The sequence below is a fragment of the Balaenoptera musculus genome, chromosome 10, assembly GCF_009873245.2.
Source record: "Balaenoptera musculus isolate JJ_BM4_2016_0621 chromosome 10, mBalMus1.pri.v3, whole genome shotgun sequence".
Taxonomy (NCBI): domain Eukaryota; kingdom Metazoa; phylum Chordata; class Mammalia; order Artiodactyla; family Balaenopteridae; genus Balaenoptera; species Balaenoptera musculus.
Genome location: NC_045794.1, coordinates 11,983,685 through 12,009,944, shown reverse-complemented (window position 1 = coordinate 12,009,944; position 26,260 = coordinate 11,983,685). Strand labels below are relative to the sequence as shown.

General features: G+C 36.5%; 1 protein-coding gene across 4 annotated transcripts in view; it reads left to right on the top strand.

The window, feature by feature from the left end:
• Positions 1 to 26,260, top strand: part of GUCY2C (guanylate cyclase 2C) — a 114,652-nt gene that overhangs the window by 8,530 nt on the left and 79,862 nt on the right. For all 4 annotated transcript variants that reach the window (XM_036864668.1, XM_036864669.1, XM_036864670.1 and 1 more), the window contains exons 2-3: positions 24,099 to 24,205; positions 24,630 to 24,809. The gene's annotated coding sequence lies outside the window, so the exon portion shown is untranslated. The remainder of the gene's footprint in view (positions 1 to 24,098; positions 24,206 to 24,629; positions 24,810 to 26,260) is intronic.

Below are 26,260 nucleotides of genomic sequence, written 5' to 3'. Positions count from 1 at the left end.
GACCCATGTTAAGGAGCTTTTTTCCTACGTTTCCTTCTAGGAGTTTCATGGATTCAGATCTTACATTTAAGTCTTTAATCCATTTCATGTTAATTTGGGGGAGTGGTATAAGATAGGGATCAATTTTCATCTTTTTACATGAATATCCAATTTTCCCAGCAACATTTATTAAAGAGATTGTCATTTCTCCACTGAGTATTCTTGAATCCCTAGTTAAATATTAGTTAACCATTTATGCTTGGGTTTATATCTGGCACTCAGTTCTTTTCCATTGGTCTATTTGTCTGTTTTTATGCCAGTACCATACTGTTTTAATTACTATAGTATTATAGGATAGCTTGAAATCAGGAAAAGCCTCCTGCTTTGTTCTTCTTTCTCAGGATTCCTTTGGCTATTTGGGATCTTTCGTGGTTCCATATAAATTTTAGGAGGTTTTTTTCTGTTTCTGTAAAAAATGGCATTGGAATCTTGATAGAGATTGCACCAAATCTATAGATGGCTTTTGGTAGTATTGACATTTTAACAATATTAATATTTCCAGTCCATGAATGTGGGATACCTTTCTATTTATTTGTGTCCTCTTTGATGTCTTTCATCAGTGTCTTACAGATTTCAGAATAGAATTCTTTCACCTCCTTGGTTAAATTTATTCCTAAGTATTATATTGTTTCTGATTCTATTGTAAATAGGATTAATTTCTTTATTTCTTTTTCAGAAAATTTGTTGTTTATGTATAGAAACGCTACTGATTTTTCTATGTTCATTTTATATTCTGCAGCTTTACTGAATTCATTTATTAATTCTAACAGTTTTTTGGTTGCGTCTTCATCTGCAAGTAGAAATAATTTTACTTCTTTCCCAATTCTGATAACTTTTATTTTATTTTCTTGCCTGATTGCTCTAGCTAGGACTTTAACCTTTCACCACTGAGTATGATGTTTGCTCTAGGCTTCTCATGTATGGCCTTTATTTTGTTGAGATATGTTCCTTCTGCACCTAATTTGTTGATTGTTTTTATCATAAACAGTTGCTGTATTTTGTCAAATGCTTTTTCTGCCTCAATTGAGATAATCATATAATTCTTTTCTTTCATTCTCATTGGGGGATTTTTGATTACGGAGTCAATATCCTTACTAGAAATTGGTTTATTCAGATTTTCTGTTTCTTCCTGATTCTGTCTTGGTAGGTTGTATGTTTCTAAGAACTTTTTCACTTCTTCTACGTTGTCCATTTTGTTGGCATATAGTTATTCACAGTAGTCTCTTATGATCCTTTGCATTTCTGTGGTATCATTTGTAATGTCTCCTTTTTCATTTATAATTGTGTTGATTTGGATTCTCTCTCTTTTTTCCTTGGTTAGTCTAGCTAAGGGTTTGTCAATTTTCTTTATCTTTTCAAAGAACCAGCTCTCAGTTTGGTTCATCTTTTCTGTTGTTTTTCTGTTCTCAGTTTCATTTATTTTTGCTCTAATCTTTATTATTTCCTTCCTTCTGCTAATTTTGGGCTCAGTTTGTTCTTCTTTTTCTAGTTCCAGAGGCATAGAGTTAGAATTTTTATTTGGCTTCATGCAAAATGGATACCAGAACCTAGATTCTTATGCTAGTCACATGGCAGGCTTTTTTTCCCTTGGTCTTTGCAGAGTAGAATGTAACTGTTAGCAATCTGGACAATATAACTTTCACACTGTTGGAGTGAAAGATATGAAGGAACCATAGAGGAAATGATAGAAGCAATAATATTCTCACCTTACAAAAAAGGGGACTGAACTTAAAATTCCTATGTGAAGTGGGGCTGAGATATCTGTAAGGACATCATAACTTTTTTTTCTATTTGATTTGATACCATATACTCATATTACTTTGTTAACTTTTTTTTAAGATCCATTTTGAGAAACAGCAATTTATAATTTTAGTGAGAGTAATGTAGTAATTACCCAGAAGCATATAAAATTTCCCTTTTATTGTTATCTGTGAACTGTTTATAAGGAATTTTAATTTCTGCTTGGTCATTAATTACCTCTACCAGTGCATATTAATACTTCAGTATTATCTCCAATACTATCTCATAGGAAAGATACAACCCAGTACAGCACCTTCAATCTGTCTAGATCTCTTCAGAAAGACATTGTCTTTGATAAAGTTACATATATTCAGACCCACTGAAACACTAATTCCCGATGTGTGGTGAATTGGGGTTTTTCAGTAAAATTTGCTTCTGTCACCAACCAAAGAGATTGTTGCCAGGAAGAAACAAATGAAGCCATGGTTTTAGTTGGAGATTAATTTGAAAATCATGCCACATTAAATGCCAAGTATATATCCAAGTTTTGAATTCTAGAAGGACCTTGTGCATGCATGGGGAGAGACAGAGAGCAAATTCTCCGGTGTCTCTTCTTATAAGGGCACTAATCCCATCATGAGGGCCCCATCGTCATGACCTCATCTAACCTCACTTTACTCCCATAGGCCTCATCTTCAAAAATCATGATATTGAGGGGTAGAGCATCAACATATGAATTTTGGAGGTCACAAATATTCAGACCATAATGCATGCCTTGTATGTTCAAGGAATACCCAGATGGCCAGTGAAGGTCAAGCAGAGTTGGCTAAAGAAAGACTGGGAGGAGATGCAATCAGAGGGTCTGTTGGCTTAAGATACTGGAAGGGCATTGCCCTTTATTCTGAATGAGATGGGGATCCACTGGAGGATCTTAAGCTGAGGAGTAATATGATCTGACTTATAATTTAAAAGAGCTAGTTTGTTGGTGGTGAGGAATATAAACTGTAGGGGGCAAGAATACAAGAGATGATGATAGTTTGGACCAACGGCAGTAATTTGATTCTAAATGTATTTTGAAGGTAGAGCCAACATATTGGAAATTAGAGAGGAATTGGATGTAGGGTATAAAAGAAAAAGAAGAATCAAGGAGGGTCTGAGAGGACTTCCCTGGTGGCACAGTTGTTAAGAATCCACCCGCCAATGCAGGGGACATGGGTTCGAGCCCTGGTCTGGGAAGATCCCACATGCCACAGAGCAACTAAGCCCGTGTGCCACAACTACTGAGCCTGTGCTCTAGAGCCTGCGAGCCACAACTACTGAGCCCGTGTGCCACAACGACCAAAGCCCATGCACCTAGAGCCCGTGCTCCGCAACAAGAGAAGCCACTGCAATGAGAAGCCCACCCACCGCAACAAAAGAGTAGTCCCTGCTCACCGCAACTAGAGAAAGCCCACGCGCAGCAATGAAGACCCAGTGCAGCCAAAAGTTAATTAATTAACTAATAAATTTTTTAAAAGTGGTATTATTATTAACAACAAAAAAAGGAGGGCCTGAGAAAGTAGAGTGGTAGAGGAGTAGAGTTATAATTACTGAGATGAGGATGACTTGGGGAGGAGCAAGATTGGAGAGAGGAGCTGAGGAAAACAGTAGTGCAGTTTTGTTTTGGACATGAGAAATTTAAAATATGTATTAAACATCCAGGTGGAAATGTCAAGTCAGCAGTTATATATAAAATTCTTGAGGTTAGGGGAGAAGTCAAGGTTAGAAATATATGTATTTAGGTGTCATCAGCATATAGACAGCATTTGGAGTCTTGAGTTAGATGAAGACCATCTCTTAACTCATAACTCCTTTTTAAGAGCAAAGAAACCTCTTCAGAGATCCCTAAAAAACCTTCCCACATGTTTCACTTGCCAGAATAAAGTCACATGGCCATGCCTAAGCTCATCATTACAAAGGCAATGGGACCATTGCGACTGAATCAGTTAATTAGGAGTCACCTCCTGGAGCAGGGGAGGAGCCGAGCCTCCCAGAAGCTCATGTTAGCATGAGAATTAGCAGATAGCTGTACAAATTGTGGTTCTGCCAGGAAAAAGGAGGGATGGGCCTTATAATCATTATAGATGTCTTTAGCAGCAGAGATCAAATTTCAGTGGCAGCTTTTAAAAGTCTGGCATTTTCCTCCTTCTTCCAGCAGGTGGGAGTATTTCCAGCAATCTTTCTCATATCTTCTATATTACTTACCGATACCACCTCCTCTTCAGCTTTCTTCTGCTGCCAAAGGAAAGTGAAAGGAAGTGTGACATGTTACAGTGAAAAATAAGATACGTTTTTTTACCCGTGTGGCAGTTTATTCTGTATTAAAATATTTTCATGAGCTAATCTCTAATGGATATCTCACTTTAGTAAACTTTATTAGTTATTAATCCATCAATTTTGACATAAACTAAGCTGGGCTTATTCTTACCTTGACTGAGTTGTTTTGATAGTTAAAAAATAATGGATGTAAATTATTTAAATAACTTTCTGCAAAATACTTTGCTATGAAATCAAAGCTTTAATTACTTACCTTAATTTGATTCTGGAAAAGCTTACAGAATCTTAGATACCTAAGTATGAAGTTGTCTTCTCTTTCCTTTTATCTTCTGATTGTTGCACTATTGTTGCACTAGTAATACAAAATTCAATTTGTGTACAAAATAGTTCTCTGTTTCATATATAAATTAGACTAATACAGTTTCTTGACAAAAGAAGAGACTTAAGTGCATTACTCACAATTCAAACACTCCTCCCACATTGTAAAGAAGATATACAGATAAATATTCATCGTGCACTTTCCTTATTATCCTCTTTCTTTTCTGTGACCCTCATACTTACAGAACAGCTTTGCACTGGGCCAATAATGCCATTTAAGGCTAACCATCTTTCTCTTTCCCTCACAAACTTGGACAACTCCTGCCGTCTCAGGTCTTTAACTGTTTATTGCTCAGTTGTAGGATCTGGGAGCCAATCTAGTCATGGTGTAAAGGAAGAAAATTAAAGACAAAATTCAATAGTAGATTTCCACTTCCAAAATAGTAGGGTAGATGTAGTTTGCCATGTTCTTCCTGCTAAGTACACCAAAACCCTGGACACTATATATAAAGCAAATAAAAGAAGACTCTAAAAGGTGGAGAGAAAAAGACAGATTGACAAGGGAACTCAGAATCCAATGAACAACAAAGTGGTGAGTTTTCTGGGTTTTCTTTTTGGCATGTAGATCCCAGTCTTGGAACTGCAGAAGCTAGAAAACTGGAAACACTAACAAAGGCAGACAAAACAAGCCCAACAAAAGCCTGCTCTCTCTAGCTGGAGGAAAGGGAAGCCTAACAAGACAGAAAACTTTTAGACAATAACAACTCTCTCCAGCCAAATACCAGAGAAAAACTGTAGTTCCACCCCACCTCTACCAGAAAAGGAGCTCAGATTTCCACCCTTGCTGGGCTGTAAGAAGGCATGAGTGAATAACCTAGACTCCTATCTCTACCTGGCAGTAATGAGTCTATGTCTCTCCCTTTCCCTGCCAGAGTGATGTCCAAAGAAGACAGATAAAACAGAAGGTTAAAATAAAATTCAGAGTCTCATAGTAGAATATCCAAATGTCCAAATTTCAATAGAAAATCATGTTATACCACGAGCCAGAAAGGCCTCAAACTGAATGAAAAGATAATCAATAGATGCCAACATTGAAATTATAGAGATGTTAGAATCATCTGTCAAATATTTTAAAGCAGCCATCATAAAAATACTTTAATGAGAAGTTACGAACACACTCGAAACAAGTGAAAAAATAAAATTTCTTCAAAGAAATAGAAGATGTGAAAAAGAATTATACAGATGATTTGTTGGAGCAGTGAAACTATTCTGTATGATACTATGTTGGTTGATACTTGTCATTATATCCAAACCCATAGAATGTACAGCATCAAGGGTGAACTGTAAGCTATGGACTTTGGGTAATAACAATGTGTAAATTAGGCTCACCAATTGTAACAAATGTACCACTCTGTGGTGATGATGCTGTGAGGTTGATAGTGGACAAGACTCTGCATGCTGTGTGGTGGCCATGAATATATGGGAACTCTCTGTATTTTCTGCTCAATTTTGCTGTGAATCTAAAATTGCTGTAAAAAAATAAAGTCTGTTAAAAGAATCAAATGTAAAATTTAGAACTAAAAAATAAATTAATTTAAATCAAAACTTAGTGGATAGGCACAAAATCAAAATGTAGACGAAAGAGGAAAGAATTAGTGAAATTGAAGATGGAACAATAGAAATTACCCAATCTGAATAATAGGAAGAAAACAGAACAAGAAACAGCCTTAGGAACTTGTGGGAATATAAGAAAAGATCCAACATTTTTGTCATTAGAATGTCAAAGGAGAAGAGAAAGGAGGGCTGCAAAAGTATTCCAAGAAATAATGTCTGAAATGTCCCAAATGTGGCAAAAGACATAAACTTAGATTCAACAACGTGAGTAAACTCCAAGGAGTATAAAACACCCCAAATCCTACCAAGGCACACTAAAGTCAAACTTCCAAACACTAAGGACAAAAATTCTTGAAGGCAGTGAGAGAGAAGTGACACCTTATATATAAGAGGAAAACTATTCCAATGATAGCACATTTCTCATCAGAAATTGTGAAAGCCAGAAGGAAGTGCCACAACAATTTTAACATGCTGAAAGAAAAGAACTGACAACCGAGAATTCTGTATATAGCAAAAATGCACTTTAAGAATGAAGGGTAAATTAAGACATGCTCATTAAGGAAAACTAACAGAATTTGTCACCAGCAGACCCACTCTAAAATAATAGCTCAAAGAAGTTCTCTAAACTTAAAGGAAACAGAAAGAAGGAATCACAACATCACAAAGGAAGAAAGAATATGATAAGCAAAAATATGAATAATTACAGTAGACTCCCTTCTCTTGGGCTTCTTAAATTATGTTTGATGATTGAGACAAAAATTTAACATGTATCTGGTGTGATTCTAAATATATGTAGAGTAAATATTTAATAAGATTATATTATGAATGGGGAGGGTAAAGAGATATAAAGGAGGGTCAGGATTCTGTACTTCATTTGAACTGGTCAAACGATGACACCAGTAGACTGTGATAAGTTATGTGTATATAACACCTAGAGCAACCATTTAAAAAATTATATAGAGAGATACACTCAAAAACATTACAAATAAACCAAAATAGAATTCTACAAAATGTTCAAATAACCCACAGGAAGACAATAAAAATGAAACACAAAAACAGAGAACAAGTAGAAAACAAACATAAAAAATGGTGGACTTATTCCCTAACATATCAATAATTACATTAAATGTAAATGGTCCAAGGAAACAAATTGAAAGTAATCTTGGCAGAGTGGACTTGAAAACATGACCCAGCTATATGTCTATAAGAAACTCATTTCAAATATAAAGATATAGGCAAATTGAAAGTAAAAGGATGTAAAAATTTATATCACACAAACATTAATCTAAAGAAAGCATATGTGTCTATATTAAAATCAGATAAAGTGGAATTCAGAGAAACAAAACAAAACCCACCAGAGCCAGAGGGATATAATGTAATAATAAAAGGGTCAATCCACCAAGAAGACATATCAATCCTAAATGTTTATGTATCAAATAGCAGAACTGCAAAATATGTGTAGCAAAAACAAATAGAAGGGAAAGGAAAAATAGACAAATCTACAGTTATAACTGGAAACTTCAGCACCCCTCTTTCAATAATTGATAGAACAACTAGACAGAAAACCAGCAAGGATATAGAAGAAGTCAACAACACCATCAAGCAACAGAATCTTATCAACATTTATAAAACAGTCCTCCCCAAAATAGCAAAATACACATTCTTTTCAAGTGCCCAAGGAACATGTACTAAGATAGACCACATCCTGGGCCATAAAACAAACATTTTTTAAAAAAAAAAATATTTATTTATTTTTGGCTGTGTTGGGTCTTTGTTTCTGTGCGAGGGCTTTCTCTAGTTGGGGTGAGTGGGGGCCACTCTTCATCACGGTGCACAGGCCTCTCACTATCGCGGCCTCTGTTGTTGCGGAGCACAGGCTCCAGATGCGCAGGCTCAGTAGTTGTGGCTCATGGGCCCAGCTGCTCCGTGGCATGTGGGATCTTCCCAGACCAGGGCTCGAACCCATGTCCCTTGCATTGGCAGGCAGATTCTCAACCACTGTGCCACCAGGGAAGCCCAAACAAACATTTTTTAAAATTTAAATCATATAGAGGATGTTCTCTTGCCATCATGGAATCAAACTAAAAATCAACAGCAGAAGGAAAACAGGAAAATCTCCAAATGTTTGAAAATTAAACAACGTACTTCATGGTTCTCTTTCAAAAAGGAAACCTGAAAGGAAATAAAAAGAGTGTTGAATTGAAAGAAAATGAAAATATATCAAAGTTTATTGGATATAGCTAAAGCATTGCTAAAAGGGAAACTTATAAAATTAAATAAACATATTAGAAAAGGGGAAGAGCCTCAAATCAATAATCTAAGCTCTCACCTAGAAAAAGAGCGAAGAAAATCCAAAGGAGACAAATGTAAGGAAATATTAAGGATAAGAGCAGAAATCAATGAAATTGGAAACAGAAAGACAGTATAGAAAGTCAATGTAACCATGGGTTTTAAAATTTTTTTTATTTAATTTTAATTTTTTTATTTTTTAACTTTGGCCACACCATGTGGCTTGTGGGATCTTAGTTCCCCAACCAGGGATCAAACCTGGGTCCACACATTGAAAGCCTGAGTCTTAACCACTGGTGCGCCAGGGAATTCCCCGTGGATATTTTTAAAGATCAATAAAATTGATAAACTTCTAGCAAGACTGATTAAAAAAAAAAAAGAGAAAAGACACAAATTACCAATATCAAGAATAAAGTAGGGTTAGCACTACAGACTGCACACACTAGAATCATGGTAAGGGAACAAACTCTATACACATGAACTTGACAATTTAAATGAAATGGGTTAATTCCTCAAAAAGTACAAACTACCACAAATTATCCAAAATGAAATAGATAATGCTAATAGACCTATAACTATTTTTATAAATTTATTTATTTTATTTATTTATTTTTGACTGCATTGGGTCTTTGTTGCTGTGTGCAGGCTTTCTCTAGCTGTGGCAAGCAGGGGCTACGCTTCATTGCGGTGCATGGGCTTCTCATTGTGGTGGCTTCTCTCATTGCAGTGCACGGGCTCTAGGTGCGCAGGCTTCAGTAGTTGTGGTGTGTGGGCTCAGTAGTTGTGGCTCACGGGCTCTAGAGTGCAGCCTCAGTAGCTGTGGTGCATGGGCTTAGTTGCTCTGCAGCATGTGGGATCTTCCCAGACCAGGGCTGAAACCTGTGTCCCCTGCATTGGCAGGCAGATTCTTAACCACTGCGCCATCAGGGAAGCCCAGACCTATAACTATTAAGGAAATTGAAATTACAATTTAAAAAAGTCCCCCAAAAGAAATATATCCAGGCCCAGATGGTTTCACTCAAGAATTATACAAAACATTAAAAGAATTAATACCAATTCTAAACAATCTCTTCTAGATAATAGAAGAGAAGGAAATACTTCTTGACTTATTTTATAAGCCTAATATTATCCTGAGAAAGAAAGAAAGAAATGGAGAAAGGAGGGAGGGAGAGAAGGAGGGAAAGGAGGGAAGAAAGAAAGGAAGGAAGGAAGAAAAGGAAGAAAGGAAGGAAGAAAATTGCAGACCAATATCCCTCACGAATATAGAGGCAAAGTTCCTTACCAAAATATTAGCAAATATAATTCAACAATATAGAAGAAGAATTCTACGTAATTAATTAGGTATATTCCAAGGAAACAAGGATGATTCAATATTTGAAAATTAATGTAATCTATCATATCAACAGAAAATTGCATAATATTATTAATAGATGCAAAAAAAATCATTTGACAATATTCAAGATCCATTATGATAAAAATTCTCAGAAAATAAGGAATAAAAGGAAACTTCCTCAATTTGACAAAAATCATCTACAACAAAACTATAGTTAACATTACACTTGATGATGAAATACTGAATTCTCCCCTTCTCTTCCCCAAGACTGAAAACAAAGCAAGGTCAAAGTTACACTATTCAAAATAAATATTAATTGTATTTCTATGTACTAGTAATGAATACATGGACACCAAAATTTTAAATATAACACCATTTCTAATCACTCAAAAAATGAAATACTTTGAAATCTAACAAAGCACATATATTACTTGTATGCTGAAAACTAGAAAACTCTGGAGAAAGAAATCAAATACAATCCAAATAAATGGAGATACACGTTCATGGACTGGAATATGCAACATAGTAAAAACGTCAGTTCTTCCAAAGTTGGTATACAGGATTAGTGCAATTTGTATCAAAATAGTGGCAAGATTTTTTGAAGGCATAAACAATATTAAAATTTATGTGGAAAGACACAGGAACTAGAACAGCTAAAACAATTTTGAAAAAGAAGAAAAGTAGGAAGAACCAGTCTACCTGATTTCAAGACTTATTATATAGGTACAGTCATAAAGACTTTGTTAAAGGCAGAAAGATAAATCTATACATCTCTACAAGTGAACAGAGAATCCAAAACTAAATCTTCACAAATATGATTCTTTTTAACATCTTTATTGAGGTATAATTGCTTTACATGGTTGTGTTAGTTGCTGCTGTATAACAAAGTGAATCAGCTATACGTACACATATATCTCCATATCCCCTCCCTCTTGCGTCTCCCTCCCACCCTCCCTATCCCACCCCTCTAGGTGGTCACAGAGCACCGAGCTGATCTCCCTGTGCTATGCAGCTGCTTCCCACTAGCTACCTATTTTACATTTGGTAGTGTATATATGTCCATGCCACTCTCTCACTTTGTCTCAGCTTACCCTTCCCCCTCCCCATGTCCTCAAGTCCATTCTCTACATCTGCATCTTTATTCCTGTCCTGCCCCTAGGTTCTTCAGAACCCTTTTTTTTTTTTTTTAAGATTCCATATATATTTGTTAGCATACAGTATTTGTTTTTCTCTTTCTGCAAAAGCAATGCAATGGAGGAAAGATAGCCTTTCAACAAATGATACTGAAACAATTGGACATCCATAGGCAAATAAAGGAATGAATGAATGAGTGAATGAATGAATAACGACCCTCCATCTCAGTCTCACTTAAAATAATTAACTCAAAATAGATTATAGACTTAAATGTAAATTTAAAACTATAAAACTATTTTTTAAAAGTAGGGGAAAACCTTTGGGATCTAAGGCTAAGCAAAGAAATCTTAGACTTGGCACAAAAGCATTATCCATAAAAGAGTTCCATAAACTGGACTTAAAACTAAAAACTCTTTTTCTGTGAAAGACCCTTTGAAAAGAGGATGAAAAAATAAACTACAGACTGGGGAAAATGTTTGCAAACCACATATTGGACAGAAGAGTAATATGTAAAAATATATAAAGAACTCGCAAAATTCAACTGTAAAAGAATAGACAATCATGGGCAAAAGACATAAACATACATATCACCAAAGGAGATATGCAAATGACAAATATGCACATGAAAAGATGTTCAACATCAATACCTATTAGGGAGATGAAAATTAAAACCACAATGAGCTATCACTATACACCAGTTAGAATGGCTAAAATTAAAAATAGTGACCACACTAACATTCTCTGCTCATGAGAATGCAGAGAAACTGATCACTAATAGATTGCTAGTGGGAATTTAGTGGTACAGCACTCTAGAAAACAGCTTGGCAGTTTCTTACAAAACTAAATATGCAGCTACCATGCTGCCCAGCAATTGTACTCACTAGCATTTATCCCAGAGAAATGAACATTTATATCCACAGAAAAACCTGTACATGATTGTCCACAGAAGCTTTATTTGTAACAGTCCAAAACTGGAACAACCCAGATGTCTTTAAATGAATGAACAGCTAAACAAACTATAGTACATCTATACCATGGAATACTACTCAGCAATAAAAAAGAATAAACTACTAAGGTACACAACAACCTGAGGAATTTCCATAGAATTATACTGAGTGAAAAAAAGCCAATCCCCAAAGGTTATATACTGTGTATTTCCATTTATATAACATTTTTGAAAGAAGTATATAGAAATTGAGAACATATCAGTCAGTGGTTGCTAGAGGTTCTCATGGGGATGGCAGGAGGGAAATGGGTATGGCTATGAAAGAACAACTTGAGAGATTCTTCACTCTGTCAGTGTCAATATCCTGGTTGTGATATTGTACCATAGTTTTGCAAGATGTTACCATTAGGTAAACTGGGTAAAGGATCCATGGGATCTCTCTGTTATTTCTTAGAATTGTATGTAAGTCTTCAATTACCTCAAAATAAAAAGTCTAATTTTAAAAAATAAAGTAAGAACATTTTAAAAATGTTTCTGATTAGTAATACCCCTAAGACAACTGATAAAAGCAAGTGCAAAATAGTCCCTGGGTTAACACATTTAACACATAAACCTCAAAAAAGTTACAGAGATAAATTTCCCCCCAAAATGAGATGCCAATAGAAAACACTACCACACACAAACAACTACATAAACAAGTGTCAGAAGAAACAATGGCAGAATCAGGCCACAGAGTTTGCAGATATTGGATTTAACAGTTACAGAGCATGCAATAAGTGAATTTATTATGTTAAAAAAAAGAGATTTGAAACCATTATTAAAAAGATAAACTTCCAAAACGTATTTAGTAGATTAGAAAACAGGTAAAATTTATTTAGAAATTAAAGATACAGCTCCTAAATTTAAATTCTTAATGGGCAGGTTAAGCATCTTCTTTGGCATAGCTGAAAAAAAAGTTGGAGAGCTGGGAGATAAATCTGAAGAAATGATCCAGAATGCAGAACAGATAGGGAAAAATAAAACACTATGAGAGAGGTATAAAGAAACATAGAAGGTAAAGTGAGAAGGTACATCTCTGTCTAATAGAACTTTCAAAAGGCAAGAAGAGAAAGAATGAGAATGAGGCAGTAGTTGAAGAGCTAGTAGTTGGCACTATCCAGAAGTGATCAAAGAAACCAAGCCTCATAATCAGGAATATCAATAAATCCCAAATAGAAAAATAAAAATAAATATCAACCTAGAAACTTTTTGGTAGAACTGTAGAAGCCAGAAGACAAGAAGACTTTAAAAACCTCTAGAAAGAAAAGACAAAGGATTCATGATTAGACAGGTGACTTCTTAACAGGAACAATGGAAGCCAGAAGACTGCAGAATATATCTTCAAAGTACTGTCACCCTAAAATTGTATAGCTGTTGAAAAATGTCTTTAAACTTATAAAACAATTCTTAATTTAACTCCTAATAAGAGCAATGTAATTAGAAATCTGAAATATCATTTCTCACCTATTAAGTAACCCAAAGTCTAAAAGTTTAACAACACATTCTGTATAAGGGGCTGTGAAGAACCAGGTAGTCTCACATATTAGTGGTGGGAGTGCCTCACATGAAAGGCCAAAGTGGGTAAATCTAGCAATATACACAAAAACTATAGCTTACATTTACTCCTTGACCCAAATATCTCCCTTTGGGAATCTATTTCTCAGATACAATTATCCAGCTATAAAATAATGTATACATTATTACAAATTACCCATTTTAGCAATATTTGTAGCCAAGGATTGGGGAAAATTCATGTTCAATAAAATGAGACTGCCTAAATAATAAAAAATCTACATGATGAAATATTATGCAGTTATTTAAAAAATAAGAATGAAGATCTCTATGTACAGGTATGAACATGGTTCTAAGATTTTTGTCGTTAAATGATGCCAGTAGACAAGAAAAAAGGTTAAAAAAGAATATATATTCATCTATGCTTTTAAAAAGCTGGAATGATTAAAGCAAAATTAAAAATTGTTACCTACATAAGGTTGGTAGAACAGAATAGAGGGGACAATGATTAGAATTAAATTGTGTAGATCATTTTTTTTTTTCAAGTTCTACTCTTGTATTAATATAACAATTTGCAGCACAGACCTTTTTTTTTTTTCTTTAATCTCCTTTTTTTTTTTTTTAAATTTTTATTTATATTTATTTATGGCTGAGTTGGGTCTTCGTTTCCGTGTGAGGGCTTTCTCCAGTTGCGGCAAGCGGGGGCCACTCCTCATCGCGGTGCGCGGGCCTCTCACCATCGCGGCCTCTCCTGTTGCGGAGCACAGGCTCCAGACGCGCAGGCTCAGCAGTTGTGGCTCACGGGCCCAGCTGCTCCGCAGCATGTGGGATCCTCCCAAACCAGGGCTCGAACCCGTGTCCCCTGCATTGGCAGGCGGATTCTCAACCACTGCGCCACCAGGGAAGCCCGTAGATCATTTTTATATTTGATTGTTTCTTACTGATTTGTAGGTGTCTTAAGGTAATCTGCACATGTTAACCCTTCGACAGTTATTCATGCTACAATTATTTTCACTCTTTTTTATAGTGCACTTGATGAATAGAAGTTCTTAATTCTAGTGTAGGAGAAAAAAACTAGCTTTCCCGTTGTGATTTTCACTTTTTTGTGTTGTTTTTAAAAATCTCACCCTCCCTAAATATTCAAGAACAGATTATTTCAACCTTATATTCAGTACAAACTCTTCCAAAGAATAAAAAAAAAGAAACAATACTCCTCAATTCATGTTATGAGATTGACACCAAAACCTGGCAAAGGCAGTACTTTCTCATGAAGATAAATTGCAGACCAATACCACTCAAAACATAGATGCAAAAATCCAAATGAAATAATAGCAAACCAAATCTAGCAATGTATAAATAAGAAATAAATATATATCATGACCAAATTGGGTTTATTTCAGGATTCAACTATTCCAGGAAGAGTTCAATATGATAAATATAATATTTTTCATGAGGAAATTAATGATATAATTTCCTCATGAAAAAATAAAAGTAGAAAAAACATTTGATCATCTCAATAGATAAAGAAGACAATACAACTAAAACATCGTTTATGATTAGAAACTTGGGAACCTAGAAATAGAAGGAAATGTCATTAACATGATAAAAGAATCAAAAATAAAATTAAAACTAAATTCCTACAGTGAATTTCATATGTAATGGTGAAACATTAAAAATCATTATCTTTAAAATAGGAAATACAACAAGATATGTACTGCTAGGTGAAAACAGTAAGTAAGAAAGGAGAGAAAATAAGTGTATAAAAACTATGTTACCAACATAGTTGCCTAGGTGGCTAGGCAAACTAAGATGCACAATCTTCCGAGATCTATTAGGGACAATACAATAAAAAGAGAAAAAAATCATTTAGTAAATGATGTGCTTTCATATATAAAAAACTTTCATCTACAAACTATTAGTATGTAATAAAAGAACTTAGCAAGGTTGCCAATACAAGATGAATACAAAAAAATTTAAATTTCTATCCATAAACATAAGAGATTTTAAAAACACAACTTACAATTTACTTGCAATAACAACAAACATATATAAATATATAGTAGTTATGAATAATTCTAATAGTGTACAGCATACTTATGTTGAAAATAGTAAAACTTCATTTAGATGCATCAATAAAGATGTAAGTAAAGGGACCGAGCATGTTCCTGAATAAGAAGACTCAGTATACTAAAGATGTCTAATACCCCAAATTGACCATGTTCATAGATATTAACCTTTACACACACTATGCTCAAAATGCTGTGGAAGAAATTACTTTTTTTAGAAGAAGAATATTTTAAGTGCCTTTCTAACTTCATCTATATCCTAAAATATTTTGCATTCCATCCAAGTGTAATAATGGGAAGGGGAAAATAAAAGAATACAAGTTCTATATTGGTGTGGAGAGAATATTAAAGTTGATTATAAACTACGAAAAATGTCAGGAGTTAATAGTCATTGGGAGATTAATATTGAAAACTATTATAAACCACCTTATAATGCTTTGTGCTTTTCAAATTACTGCAATGTCTACTTTTTCTTTTAATTCCTCAATGTCTTTTTTTTTTTAATTATTATTTTTTAAATTTATTTTGGCTGCGTCGGGTCTTCGTTGCCGTGCGCGGGCTTCTCATTGCGGTGGCTTCTCTTGTTGTGGAGCGCAGGCTCAGCAGTTGTGGCGCACGGGCTTAGTTGCTCCGTGGCATGTGGGATCTTCCTGGATCAGGGATCGAAGCCGTGTCCCCTGCCTTGGCAGGCGGATTCTCAACCACTGTGCCACCTGGGAAGCCCCCTCAAGGTCTTTTTAAATATTTATTAAATTTTGACTGCACAATTCTAGGAGATGGAGATACAGAAATGAATAAGACATCTCAATTCCTTGAATTCCTACACCTTATGTTCTAATGGGGGAGGCAAATTAATTAATTAATAAACAAGGTAATATCAAATGATGATAACTTTTATAAAGAAAATAAAGCAGAGTAACATAATAGAGAATGACTAGGGGAGCGAGGTGTCTTTTAAACTGGTTAATCACAAGAAGTGTCTTTAGGAGGTGCCATTTGAGCTGAAATCTGATAACAATAAAGATACCAGTGGCAGAGAGTTCCCAGCAGAGGGAACAGTTGATGCAGATGTCCTTAAGTGAGTGGAACTTAGCAAGGCAGAGCAGGATAGGTGAGGAGACATGAAACTTGGCAAGACAATTACCATGTAAAACAGTGGTTCTCAAAGTATGGTCCATGGACTCCTTGGGTAAAGGTCCCCAAGACACTTTAAAGGGTCACAGAGTCAAACTATTTTCAAAAGAATACTAACATTTTATTTGCCTTTTTCTCTTTGTTGACATTAGTGTTAATAGTTCAGAAGCAATGGTGGGTAAAACTACTATAACCTCAGCACATCAAGGTAGTGATACCCAGACTATACTAGTATTCATTATATTCTTCATCCATCACATATCATTTGCATGATTGAGTTACAAGCTGACCTAGTCACCTTTTTACGGAAACCATTTTTACTTGAAAGACAAATGATGGTTATTCAGATTTGAATGTTTGCAGACATTTTCTCAAAAAGTAAGCCAAGTGAGACTGTCACTTCAAGGAACACAACTAACAGTATTTGTTACCGATGATAAAAAGTCATGCATACAAGTAAAAATTAAAATTTTGGAAAACTTGTATCTGCTACCATGAGCTTGACATCTTCTTGATACTTGACTTTTGTAATGAGACCAACAGTGATAGGACAAATGCGATATTTTGATATTGTATCATGCAATGTGTTAAAATTTGAAAGATCTGCAGAACTCAATGAAACAGTATTTTCCAAATTAACTGATTCATGATGTTAAAAATCATGCATGTGTGAAAGATTCAATCAATAGTGCACGATAGATATATAGATTTTAATATATCAGGGTATGAAATTTCCTTGATATGGTTCCAGATCTCAAATTTCAACTAACCTTTCAGAAACTATCACTTGTCAAGTTTGGGTATAAAATCAAAGGATATCTGAAAAGGTTATGAAAATACCCCCCCCCCACCTTTTTCAGCTGCATATCTATGTGAGGCCAGATTTTCTTCATATACTTCAACCAAAACAACAAATTAAAACAGATTGAATGCAGAAGTAAATATAAGAATCCAGCTGTCTTTTATTAAAGAGACATCAAGGAGATCTGCAAAAATGCAAAACAAAATCACTCTACACATCAGCTTTTTTTTTTTTTTTAAAAGATAAATCAAACATCTTTATTTAGTGTTTTAGGCATTCAGTTGTTTTTATTTTATTTATTTATTTATTTATTTATTTAAAAGGTCTTTTTTTTGTTTAATTTATTTTTGGCTGTGTTGGGTCTTCGTTTCTGCGTGAGGGCTTTCTCCAGTTGCGGCAAGTGGGGGCCACTCTTCATTGCGGTGCACGGCCCTCTCACTATCGCGGCCTCTCTTGTTGCGGAGGACAGGCTCCAGACGCGCAGGCTCAGTAGTTGTGGCTCACGGGCCTAGTTGCTCCGCGGCATGTGGGGATCCTCCCAGACCAGGGCTCGAACCCGTGTCCCCTGCATTGGCAGGCAGACTCTCAACCACTGTGCCGCCAGGGAAGCCCTACACATCAGCTTTTATTTTAAGAAAATACAGATGTTTTTCATAAAAATATATATTTATTGAAGTATAATTGATTTACAGTATTGTGTTATTTCAGGTATACAGCAAAGTAATTCAATTATATATATTGTTTTTCAAATTCTTTTCATTATAGGTTATTACAAGATATTGAATATAGTTCCCTGTGCTATACAGTAAATTCTTGCTTATCTATTGCATATGTAGTAGTTTGTAATCCTATATTCCTAATTTATCCCTTCCCCTTTCCCCTTTGGTAACTGTAAGTTTGTTTTCTATGTCTGTGTGTCTGTTTCTGTTTTGTATATAGATTCATTTGTGTTATTTTTAAGATTCCACATATAAGTTATATCATATAATATTTGTTTTTCTCTGTCTGACTAACTTCACTTAGTATGATATCCTCTAGTTCCATCCATGTTGCTGCAAATGGCAATATTTCATTCCTTTTTATGGCTGAGTAATATTCCATCTTCTTAAACCAATCATCTGTTGATGGGCATTTGAGTTGTTTCCCTGTCTTGGATATCGCAGACAGTGCTGCTATGAACATTGGAGTGCATGTATCTTTTCGACTTAGAGTCTTCATCTTTTCCGGACATGTGCCCAGGAGTGGGATTGCTGGATCATATGGTAGCTCTAGTTTTAGTTTTTTTAAGGAACTCCCATACCGTTTTCCATAGTGGCTACACCAACAAAAAAATGTATTTATGTTAACATGTCATGGGTTTAACATTATTATTTAAAATAAATAATTTTTAAAGTAAATTTATTTTATTTATTTATTTTTGTCTGGGTTGGGTCTTCGTTGCTGTGCACAAGCTTTCTCTAGTTGCAGCGGGCGGGGGCTACTCTTCGTTGCGGTGCACGGACTTCTCATTGCGGTGGCTTCTCTTGTTGCAGAGCACAGGCTCTAGGCGCATGGGCTTCAGTAGTTGTGGCATGCAGGCTCAGCTGTTGTGGCTCGCGGCTCTAGAGCACAGGCTCAGTAGTTGTGGTGCACAGGCTTAGTTGCTCCGCGGCATGTGGGATCTTCCCAGACCAAGGCTCGAACCCATGTCCCCTGCATTGGCAGGTGGATTCTTAACCACTGCACCACCGGGGAAGCCCTCTTTTATTTTCAATATAATAAGTATCAGTAGTTAAAACCCCATAAACAAAAGCTCTTAGGGTCCTCAGTAATTTTTAAGAAGGGGTCCTGAGATCCAAAAGTTTAAGAACTGGAGATGTAAACTTATGAATTCAGGTTCTGTTGAGAGACAGTACAATGTACTGCTTAAGAACACAGACTCTAGAGCTAGATTGCTTAGGTTTGAATCCCAGAACCAACACTCAGCATGTGTATGACCTCAGACAAATTACTTAATCAGTCTTGCCTAAGTTTCCCCATCTGAAAAACAAGAATAATAATGAAACTGATATCATAGATTTTTGTGATGATTAAGTTAGTTTATATAAATCACTTAGTTTATGTTTGGCTCTTGGTAAATACTATACGTGGTCATTATTATTATAATAAATATAACAGCAAGCCACTGAGAGTTTTAGGAAGCAGTAATACATAATCTGATTTAGTAGTTTTTAAAAAAAATCTGCTGGCTGTTGTGTAGGAGGTGGATTTTAAGAGGACAGAAGCCGAAGTAGGGAGACAAGTTAGGAGGCTCTGACAGTATCTCAGACAAGAGATGATGGTTTGGACTAGGGTGGTAATAATGGAGAGGGAAGGAGTGAACCTTTTTGGGAAATATTGTGGCAGCAGAGCTGATAGAATTTGCATACCCTATTGGATGTGGAAGATGAAGGAAAGATAGAAATCAAGGATGACTATTAGGATTTTGATTGAATAGGGTAGATGAGGATTCCATTTCCTGGGATGGTGAAGACTGGAAGAGGAACATGATACAGGGTGATGCAATCTAGAGTTCTGTTCTAGACATGCCATGTTTGAGGCTTCTATTCCACATCCCTGTAGAAATATCAAGACAGATATTTGAATCTGGAGTTAGTTCAGGAAGAGTTCAGGGTTCAAGATGTAAACTTAAGTTCAGTCACCTTCTAGAGATTATATAAAGCTATGGATGAGATTTCTTAGGATGAAAGTGTAGACATTGAAAGATAACAGGCTATGCAACCCAAAAAAACATGCCCCTTTGGTATATTGATTATTTTGAGCTGTAGTCACTTGAAAAACAGCAAATACAAGGAGAGGCTTTCTCTGAACTCCTTTTATCTGCCTAAAGACAGATCCTCAAAAGGAGTTCAATTGTCATAAATCCCCTCGCTGGGAGTTTCATCAACTAGGGAAAGTTGACTCTTGTCACAGGAGAGGAGAATAAAAGTGGACACCGCAGCCAGACAGACTGTGTCACAAACTAACATACTTCCCATCTGTTCGTCTAAAGGTCCGTTCATCTTTCCTAAAAATCATTTACTCTCTCCAAGAGGTCTACCTCCCTCTTCCCCTTTCCCTATTAAGATGGTATTTAAGCCTGAATTCTAAGCCATTTTATAAGTTACTCATTTTTCCCTGGGAATCTACCCCGTATACATAAACTATACATGTTTTGTTTTGTATTTGGGGGAGGGAAGATTTGAACATATACTTTATTATTTATTTATTTACTTGTTTTTAACTCTTCCAACAGGTTTTATTGTATTTTTTCTTCCAGTTTTTTTGAAATATAATTGACATACAGCACTGTATAAGTTTAAGTTGTACAGCTTAATGACGACTTACATAGACCATGAAATTATTATCACAATAGGTTTAGTGAACATCTGTCATCTCTTATAGATACAATGTTAAAGAGATGGAAAAAAATATTTCTCCTTGTGATGAGAACTCTTAGGATTTGTTCTCTTAACAACTTTCATGTATAACATACAGCAGTGTTAGTTATGTGTATGGTGTGTACATTACATCCCTGGGACTTATTTATCTTATAACTGGAGATTTGTACCTTTTGACTGCTCTCATCTAACCCTCTCACACACCCCCCACCCTCCAGTAACCACAAATCTGATCTCTTTTCCTATGAGTTTGTTTGTTTTTGAAATATAATTGACCTCCAACACTATGTTATTTCCTGTTACACAACATAGTGATTCAATATTTCTGTACATTTCAAAGTGATCCCCATGATAAATCTAGCTATGATCTGTCACCATACAAAGATATTACATAGTTATTGGCTATATTCCCCACACAGTACATATCATGTCCGTGAATCATGTATTTTGCAACTGGAAATTTGTACCTCTTATCTCCCTCACGTATACATATTAATAACCTTCTGTTTGTTTTTCTCATGTTAATCTGTCCTTTATTACAAGGGTCTCAGCTAAGAACTCAGAAGAGTAGAGGGAAAATTATTTCTCTCCCCTGCCCCCAACAGCAAGTACTGGGACAGTTCATTTTTATAACTTTTTTCATAAAAGCTAACTAAACAAAATGCCTTGTGCGGCACAAAATCATATCCTTATAAATTAAACACTTTCAAGGTTTTGCCATTTTCCCTTCACCTGTTTTGCTTTCCTATGTCTATTATCCCTTTATACTCTTTTACACCTTTATGTGTCAAATTTTATTTCCCTCCAAATTTCCTCACTCTGCTTCCATAAACTACTTCTTTGTTATTTAAGTTCGTCTAATTCGTTGCCCTCCAGATGTTTCACCACCTGCCCTCCTCACCAGCTCCCAGCCCCCAGTCTCAATTAATAAGCTCAGAGTGGAGAAGGCTAGGCTTGTGGAATGTGGCAAAACCAATCCAAATTCTGGCTCTGCTACTTACCACCCAAGCGGCCTTGGACCCAAATGTTACCAACCAGGGTTCTTGGCCTTCCTTAATCAATAGAAATTGATCACAGGCCAGACAGGAAGTTCAGGCAAGGCTTTATTGGGGCTCCTGCTGCAGCAGGGGGGAGCGAGAACAAGTAACAGTCCCTTGCTAGCTCGCTTCCCTGAGAGGATGGGGCGAGCTGGTTCCTTATATGGGGTGAGGGTAGAGGTGTGTCCAGGGGTCGGGCTGGAGGGTTGGCTTAGGTGTCTGCCCACCCCTTTGTGGTGTTGAGTTCAGGGGAGCATGCGAAGGGCCTTCCTGAGACAGACCCCTCCCCTCAGGTTCTCTGCTTTAGCTCCTCTCTGAAGTACCTAGGTAACAGTATCTGATGCACATTTCCTGAGTTGTTTTACAGATGCTGAAATCCCCACCAAATGGAAGAAGTTAACTACTTGATGACCATGAGCACCCAGACTTATTGGAGCCCGAGGACTGATAATGTTAACCCTTGTGACCCTGCCCTGTTACCTCACCCTGTCAACCAGTCAGAGAATTGCATGAGCTGATCACAACCCTGCGACTCCCCTCCCTCACCTGGTCTTTAAAAATGCCTCCCTGAAACCCACTGGGGAGTTTGCATTTTTAGAGCATTAGCTGCCCCAGACTCCTTGTCTGGTGCCTTACAATACACAGTGCACTTTCCTTCATCACAACCCAGTAGGCTGACTTTATGTGCAGGCAAGCAGACCCAAGTTTGGTTCAGTAGCAAAATCCAAACTTCCAGTGTCATTGTTATCATTCCTGCTGATTTCACGTGTGTGTTTCAAACTACCCTTGCAACTTTCTAAATTTATGTCAAGAATTCTCACTAGCCTCTACATTCACGTCCTCAATATAATTGTATATTCTTTCCCGACAAATTTACAGCTTTGTACTTTGTTTTGTTGACTCTTGGCCTCCATTTGTCTGATAAACACCTGAAGTTAAATACTCTCTCCTTTTATTTCACAGGGATGCTGTGGGTGTCAGCTGTAAATGGGCTTGGTTTCTTTCTCACAGTCTGTTTTACGTCCTTACCTATCAGGGACAGTCTATCACTGTCTAGACCTCTGAGCGTTCTAAAAGCCTATAAAGGTGTTTGAGACCTAAAAGAAAGAAGTGTTGGCTCCAAATACAAAAAAGATAACTACAAAATCAAAACTGATAGCAAAACTATAAAACTCCTTTCAATTTTTTACAGAAAAAATTTTTTACAGAAAAAGTTTTTTACAGAAAAATGATACATATCAAATGTATTAAATGTGGTCGCATCTAATACATTTGATATGATGTGTCTTTGGGCGACCAGTTTCTGCAATCTTGAAGCATTAATAAGACTTTTCTCCCCTTGATCTTCTTATCCCTTTCCATCTAATCCTATTTCATCAGGCATTTGTTCCTCCTTCAAATAATTTTGCCAAGTTTTAAGCATTCGACAAATTCGTTTTTCCTAATCTCATACATAAGGTGAAAAGGAATATCTACCACTCTACATTTCAGAACTTCTTTCTTTCAAATATATCCTGCTGATTCACTGTTAAATATAAAGAAGTATATCTAAATAAATGTAGTTTAAATTTTTGTTCCTGTGGTAGATTCCAAATATTTGTCTTAGGGACAATTTTTTAATCACATCTAGCCACATAATTATTTCTTGAATACAACTGAAATTTCTTTCCATTACTATTCTTTTCTAATAAAGTGAAGTTGTCATATACTTTGCTTTTTCAATTCAATTGATTTCAATTAAATAAACGTTAAATTAAAGTTAGAGAAGATATACCTACTACACACAAAAGTAGCACAAAGGAAGGAGCAATTGATTCTGCCGTTTAGAGGAGGGCATCAAGGAATAACAATAACTAACTAGGTGCCAGGAACTTTATAATACCATTTTCTGCTTTAATTAAACCAAACTTCCTTGTGCTAGAATCTGCGAAGTTCACGCAACAGTAGTAACTTAATTTTCACTTGCTGGTGCTCCTGTGAATATATCTAGAAGTTGCTAGGCATGTCTTGAATATTGTCCAATAAGTCTGTTTGTCCCGGGAACTGCTGTGGGCCCACTGAGCATGAGGGTCTCCAGTGGGTTCTGCCACCTGGTGAGTGCAATTTGCTCACACATTGAAGTCCCCCACTGGGTGCTACCACAGCTCCAGCAATCCCGACAACCACCATGGAGGACTCTCAAAGTGCCAGAGCAGGCTGCCAATTTTTGATCAAGTGAAGTACGACATCCCTCTTCTTTATGTGTTAGAACCTGTTAGAGTGGCCCTAGGCAATTATCTATGACTTAATATTCTACTGAGTTCTTTATCAGGTTGTTCTTCCAGTTTTTTATTCCAGGTCTTTTTCTCTTTTGAACTAAGGTCTGCATGTATGGACTGGATTGGAGACAGGCTTGAATAATATGGCGGCTATTGTTTGGCTGTTTCCCTGGGAATGAATCACCTATGGTGTGACTCTTCAACCCCAGGTGAGTGTTGTTTGGGCAAATCCCATCAATCATCTGGCACACCTACCCACATCCAAACTCCAACAAGGGTCACAGCTCAGGCTTACTGGCTAGAATAGAAATTAAATTTGTCTTACAAATAAGAAAACTAAAGATCAGCAAATGTAGGTAATCTGCTCGAGTTCATATGCTTAACAGCTGAAACATGATTCAAATCCAGCTTCAAGTTTTGTGGGTCTTGGTGTTTTGCTTAAGAATATTGAACTGCCTCCTGAAACTCAAAGATGCTCTTCTTTACCTCAACATATACAATTCTGTTCTTTAAATGCTTGCCTTACCTTTCCAACTTTGTAAAGAAGCATCAATAAACAAAACTGGTAATTATTCTGTTCGTAAGGAGTTTACACTTCAGGGGACTGATCACTTTTTTTCCTTCTTTCCCAAGCTATTATTTTAACCTGTATAACTAGGAGGAAGTAATCCTTCAGCTGCCTTGGCGTGGTGGGGAAGAGTAATGTCCAGCTTCTCTACAGGAGAATACAGAGTTCCTTTTTCAGGATTGACGTATCAACCCAACCAACCACTCTTTGGCAGCCTACGGCCTGTTTCCTTCCGTGTGTTGGAGGTAAGAGAAAACAAACAAAGCTGTTTCCAGAGCATGGAGAACTTTATTGCAGCTGCGATGCATTACTACTGTCTCCAGCACATATTTCCCTAAGTAGGTAAAACTAGCCACCTGGACAGAGGAGGCAATCCAAGAGTCACTAGGAAATTGAACAGAATTCCAGCTGGCCCTGCAAGTATATAACAATCACCTACTCCAGCCTTTCCTGAGCATATGAAAAGACTGTACAAAATGGGCTGGGGAAGGAGGGAGAGGAAGACGTTGCTCAGGGTTTAAATAGAGTTTCTTTTGTTGTTTGTTTGTTTGTTTTATTGGAGTATAATTGCTTTACAATGTTGTGTTAGTTTCTGCTGTACAACAAAGTGAATCGGCTATATGTATACATATATCCCCTCCCTCTTGAGCCTCCCTCCCACCCCACCCCCATCCCACTCCTCTAGGTCATCACAGAGCACTGAGCTGAGAATGGGGGAGGGGAAGACAAGAGGAAACAGGCATAACAAGGAAAAGAAAGAAGCCTGTCAGCCTGAAGCGCCCAGGCACTGGTGCTAGATTTAGATGTGCAGCCCTAGTGTACGATAGTGACTTGGGTATCAGTCGGGTCACCCGACCTTGTGATCTAGATAACATGACTTTGACTCTCATCGCATCCTTGTGGAAAGTTCAAAAACACTTCCCAATATTTCGTCAAACCCTGAAGTCTTAAACTACCATGATCATCTCTGACTTTAGACTCCTGCTTCTGAGAATCACCTAGCCATCCTACTCCTGTTCTTACCCCGTGAATCTAGACACAGATATGAGCACCTTTCCATAATTCCCAAAAGTTAGGCAAGTCGTATCTGGCACGGACTTGACTGAAGGTTTGGGAACTGTTACCCAGTTTTATCAGTTTTAAATTCCCACTAGAATACAATTATCATGAAGGCAGAAATGTGTTCATTTGTGTAACCCCAATGCTGAGAACGGTTAGAGGGTTCTCCATAAATATCTGTTGTATGGATGAAGTAAGGCATCTTTTCCTCAAGGAGAAGACGAGCAACCTCTTATTTATTTTATACATCCTTGTTCTTAAATGTCTTCAGCCTGCATTCCACTAGGCCTTTCCCACAGGCCATTTATTTCTGTGTAGCTCCCATCTCTTTCCCTTTATCTCTTTCCATCTCTCCTCCTCATTCCCTTGTTCCTGGATTGGCCCTGGGAGCTTCACAGTTTCCTCATTTTATTATGTAAAGCAATTTATATTTCTCTATGCCTGACTCAGAAGGTTTGCGTAACCAAATCCATTTGAGTGCTCAGCAAAACCGTATAGCCTTTTAGTTACCTGAACCCATCTGGCATTATGTTATCCTTTGTGAATAGGACCAGTAAGTATTTCCTTCACAGGAAAGATACAGTTAAACTAGGAATCATTAAAAATTATATATTTATACCTTAAAAGTTTTATTTTA